The sequence below is a fragment of the Rhinopithecus roxellana genome, chromosome 10 (genome assembly GCF_007565055.1).
Source record: "Rhinopithecus roxellana isolate Shanxi Qingling chromosome 10, ASM756505v1, whole genome shotgun sequence".
NCBI lineage: Eukaryota > Metazoa > Chordata > Mammalia > Primates > Cercopithecidae > Rhinopithecus > Rhinopithecus roxellana.
Genome location: NC_044558.1, coordinates 138,571,103 through 138,576,391, shown reverse-complemented (window position 1 = coordinate 138,576,391; position 5,289 = coordinate 138,571,103). Strand labels below are relative to the sequence as shown.

The window sequence follows — 5,289 nt, the reverse complement described above, 5'->3', positions numbered from 1 at the left end:
ACACATTTTAAATTATCAGCACTATACCATAAAGCACAATGAAGATCATGTTATTTAAATAAAAAGATAATATTTCACTGGGCAATAAATCCAACATATTTATTTTCTCTCCATATCTACATCCGGTCATGATATGTTGCAGGTGGATTTCTAAACAGCTGTGAATTTTAAAATATTAGGAAAGCCATATTTTGCTCAGGAATACTATTATTCACATTCCACATAGGTTGTTTGATAGCAGATACTAGTTTGGCAAGCTTCAGATGGCAAAATGCTAAGTTGTGAGTTCAGTATAGCCCGGCCAGTTGCTTCTCCTTGCCCTTGAGATCCCGGCAGCATGTACTGTTAAGAGACCACCTTGTTGCTGCCACTTCTCATAGTTGAATTCACTATAGGAAAATATTCATCTTAAGACGCATGTCTTAGCAAAAAACCTCCCACAAATCAACTGGGTATCATGATGTTCTGTTTGATAAATTCTGTGACTTCTTCAATTATATTGTTGATTTTAGGTGTTGCTTTATTTGCATATTTCTTTTTTTTTTTTTTTTTTTTTGTTTTGTTTTGTTTTGAGACGAAGTCTTGCTCTATCACCAGGCTGGAGTGCAGTGGTGCAATCTCGGCTCACTGAAACTTCTGCCTACCAGGTTCAAGCGATTCTCCTGCCTCAGCCTCCCGAGTACCTGGGATTACAGGCATGTGACACCACGCCCAGCTAAATTTTGTATTTTTCGTAGAGACGGGGTTTCACCATGTTGGCCAGGATGGTTTTGAGCTCTTGATCTTGTGATCTGCCCACCTCAGCCTCCCAAAGTGCTGGGATTACAGGTGTGAGCCACCACGCTTGGCCTATTTGCTTGTTTCTTAACCTGTCGTGTTGCTTTGTTTACATCTTTCTCAACTCTCTTCCAGTTGATCTGCACATAGCCACTATGACTAGCAATCTGAAGGGAAGAAAGCCACTTCCTACTGCAGTTGCTGTGTTTTCCAACTTTCTGGAACACAGATCCTGCACACCAGCCAGTAACACCAACCGTTACAATCTGGGTAGCTACTAAGTATTTTTCTACCACAGGTCCCCAACTGGGACCAAACACTCGATTCCACCACTGGTGTCTTCTTACATACTCCGTGGCCTATAGCACTTTGCAAGAGTTGTCACTCTCATATTCTTGGGAAGGGGGAATTCAGGTAGCCATGATCAGAGATTTTATGTATTCTGGATATGAATTCTTTGAGGGATACATTTATTGCAGATATCTTCTTCTACCTATAGGTTGCCTATTAGAACTCTTAGTGATGTCATTTGAAAAGATGTTCTCAATATTTTTTTTTTTTTTCCAGATAGGGTCTTGCTCTCACCCAGGCTGGAGCGCAGTGGTGCAATCATGGCTCACTGCAGCCTCAACCTCCTGGGCTCAAGTGGTTCTCACCTCAGCCTCCTGAGTAGCTGGGACTACAGGCGTGTGCCACCACAGCTGGCTAATTTTTTAATTTTTTGTAGAGATGGGGTCTCCCAATGTTATGTAGGCTGACTGCAAACTCCAGGACTCAAGCGATCCTCCCGCCTTGTTCTCCCAAAGTGCTGGGATTACAGGCATGAGCCACCATGTCCAGCCCCTGATACTCTTAATTTTAGTATAGGCTAATCCTTCACCTTTTCCTTTTATGGCTAATGTTTTTATCCTGTTAAGAAATCTTTGCTACAAGATATACTGTTAAATGGACTTTATATGCAAGGAAAAGGAGGGTTGCCATTGATAGGAAGTACAGGAAGAGGTAGTATGGTGTGGAATGGTCTCTTTCCAATCAGAAGTCAGAAAAGCAGTATTGCTTGAGATTTATACAATATGAAGTAAAACTGCAAAGTGTGCTCTCCACACAAAATACTGCCAACTTATTGTATTTTGACCCTTATTGTAGTGCATATTCCTGCTATCAGCTGTGCCAGACAGCTTGGAGAGCCAAGTGCTTGAATATTTTTCTTTTCTTTTCTTTTTTAGAGATGGGGTCTCACTCTGTTGCCCAAGCTGGAGTGCAGTGGCAAGATCATAGCTCACTGCAGTGTTGACCTCCTGGGCTCACATGGTCCTCCCACCTCAGCTTCTGGAGTAGCTGGGACTATAAGTGTGTGCCACCATGCCCAGCTAATTTTTTCTATTTTTTGGTAAAAATGAGGTCTCCCTATGTTGCCCAGGCTGGTGTCAAACTCCTGGCTTCGAGTGATTCTCCCTCTTCAGCCTCCGCAAATTCTGGGAATACAGACGTGAGCCACCTCACCTGGTCTGTTTGATTTTTTACTTACCTATATAGCTGAGAAAGAGAGTTTTTAGGCCTTAATGATGTAAAGGCCACATTTTAGTTTTTTCACATTGTGAGGGCTCAGTCACTGCTTGGTTAGATATAGGTTTCTTCTTTTTTTGATTTTAAAAATATGTATATCACATATATACAGATGAATTAGTTCACACAGTTTTCCTTGACTGTGAATATTATTCTCATGTTATGTAGGGTGCAAGGGATTCATGCATTAAACATGACCCCCTTTATACCAGACCAAATAACCATAGCTAAAATTCAACATGTCTAGCTTTAAAAAAATTTTTTTTTGAGACAGAATCTCACTCTGTCACACGGGATCGGAGTACAGTGGCACCATCTCAGCTCACTGTAACCTCTGCCTCCCGGGTTCAAGGGACTCTTCTGCCTCAGCCTCCCAAGTAGCTGGGACTACAGGCACACACCGCCACGCCTGGCTAATTTTTTTATATTTTTAGTAGAGATGAGTTTTCACCATGTTGGCCAGGCTGGTCTTGAACTCCTGACCTCAGGTGATCTGCCCACCTCAGCCTCCCAAAGTGCTGGGATTACAGGTATAAGCCACCACACCCAACCTAACATATATATATATTTTAAAGACATCCATTGTAAATCCAACTCTCCATCCCCATCCCCCAGTTCAGTAACCACCTTGGTCTTTTGTCTCCCACTTCAGAGCTCAGGGTCTAGGTCCTGCTCCTTTTCCGTAGTGCTTTATGTTTCACTGCTGCATAAGCAGTTTTCCATGTCAGTAGATGGCAGAAGAGTCAAAGAGGTTTGTTTTCTCCCGTCCGGCATTATCAGCCTGATGAAACACTGGCAAGGAGAAGAGATGGGAACTTGAGTGGTTTCTTTTGTGTAGTTTACAATGAAAGAAAATTTAGGGGAAGAGGGGGTGATCCATGTTTGGAAAACTGGAATATAAAGGAACATGTATTTTCTTAGATGAACAAGGAATGCTGGCCACAAATGGTTTCTCCAGGTTTGCATGTCTGTGAAGAGACTTGTACCCATCAGCCCCTTTATACCATCTCTTTTTTTTTTTTTTTTTTTGAGACTGAGTCTCGCTCTACCGCCCAGGCTGGAGTGCAGTGGCCGGATATCAGCTCACTGCAAGCTCCGCCTCCCGGGTTCACGCCATTCTCCTGCCTCAGCCTCCCGAGTAGCTGGGACTACAGGCGCCCACCACCTCACCCGGCTAGTTTTTTGTATTTTTTTTTTTTTTTGGTAGAGACGGGGTTTCACCCTGTTAGCCACGATGGTCTCGATCTCCTGACCTCGTGATCCGCCCGTCTCGGCCTCCCAAAGTGCTGGGATTACAGGCTTGAGCCACCGCGCCCGGCCTATACCATCTCTTTATGTGGAATCTTTAGCAAGAGATGAAACCTGACTACAGTGATCTGACAGTTAAGGTCCAAAATGAATCCTCACAGTGACAGTTCTGCAAAGCACCAGACAAAAGTAATTAAGACAGTAGGAACAGCAGTTGGAAAAAGTGATGGCAAATGAGTGAGGCAGTAATCCAGTAATTTCTTGTTAATTTTAGTCATTTGCTTACAAGGAAAAATGTTTTGTTAAATAAATGCATTCTTATTTCCTTTTTCTTTCTTTTTTTTTTTTTTTGAGACAGAGTCTTGCTCTGTCGCCCAGGCTGGAGTGCAGTGGTGCAATCTTGGCTCACTGTAACCTCCGCCTCCTGGGTTCAGGCCATTCTCCTGCCTCAGCCGTCCAAGTAGCTGGGACTATAGGCGCTCGTCACTACGCCCAGCTAATTTTTTGTATTCTTTAGCAGTGACGGGGTTTCACTGTGTTAGCCAGGATTGTCTCGATCTCCTGACATCGTTATCCGCCTGCCTCGGCCTCCTAAAGTGTTGAAATTACAGGCGTGAGCCACCGCGCCTGGCCCATTCTTATTTCTTTTGTCCTCATTGATAATGGAACTGTGACTGGAATTAGAAATTCAGCTTCTGTGTTTAAAACTGGGCCTGGTGTGGTGGCTCACACCTGTAATCCCAGCAGTTTGGGAGGCCAAAGTGGGAGGATTACTTGAGGCCAGGAGTTTGAGACCAGCCTGGGCAACATAGCAAGACCCTGTCTCTACAAAAAATAAAAAAACTTAGCTGAACATAATGGCATGCACCTGTAGTTCTAGCTACTTGGGAGGTTGAGGTGGGAGGATTGCTTGAGTTCAGGATTTCTAGGCTGCAGTGAGCCATGACTGTGCCACTGTACCCCAGCCTTGGAGACAGAGCAAGACATGAGACTTTCTAAAAAAAACCTAAACCAAAACAACCCCTGAAGCATTGTATGCCCACTTTCTAGGAATCTATTCAAAGTAGATACTTAAAATATCACCCGATATAAAAAAATTTACTCAAAATGGATCAAAGACCTAAATGTAAGAGCTCATAGAACTCTTGAAGGGAACATAGGTATAAATATTTATGACCTTGGATTAGGTAACAGTTTCTTAAATATGACACCAAAAGTACAAATAACAAAAGAAAAAAAGATAAATTGGGCTTCATCAAAATTAAAAACTTTTGTGTATAAAGGACATTATCAAGAAAGTGAAGGGCCGGGCCTGGTGGCTCACAGCTGAAATCCCAACACTTTGAGAGGCCGAGGCAGGAGGATTGCTGGAGTCCAGGAGTTTGAGAGTTTGAGACTAGCCTAGGGGAACATAGTAAGACCCCGTCTCTATTTAAGAAAAAGTAAGAAAAAAAAAGAAAGTGAAAACACAACTTATAGAATGGGAGAAAATATTTGTAGGTCATTTATCTGATAAGGGCATGCTATCCAGAATATATAAATAACTTTTACATGTCAACAATGAAAAGGCAAACAACCCAATTAAAAATTGGGCAAAGGGCTGGGCACGGTGGCCCACGCCTGTAATCCCAGTACTTTGGGAGGCCGAGGCAGGCAGATCATTTGAGGTCAGGAGTTCAGACCAGCCTGGTCAACATG

General features: G+C 43.1%; 1 pseudogene; it reads right to left on the bottom strand.

The window, feature by feature from the left end:
- Nucleotides 1–408: 408 nt before the first annotated feature.
- On the bottom strand, nucleotides 409–1,199 carry LOC104680307 (annotated as a pseudogene).
- Nucleotides 1,200–5,289: the final 4,090 nt, after the last annotated feature.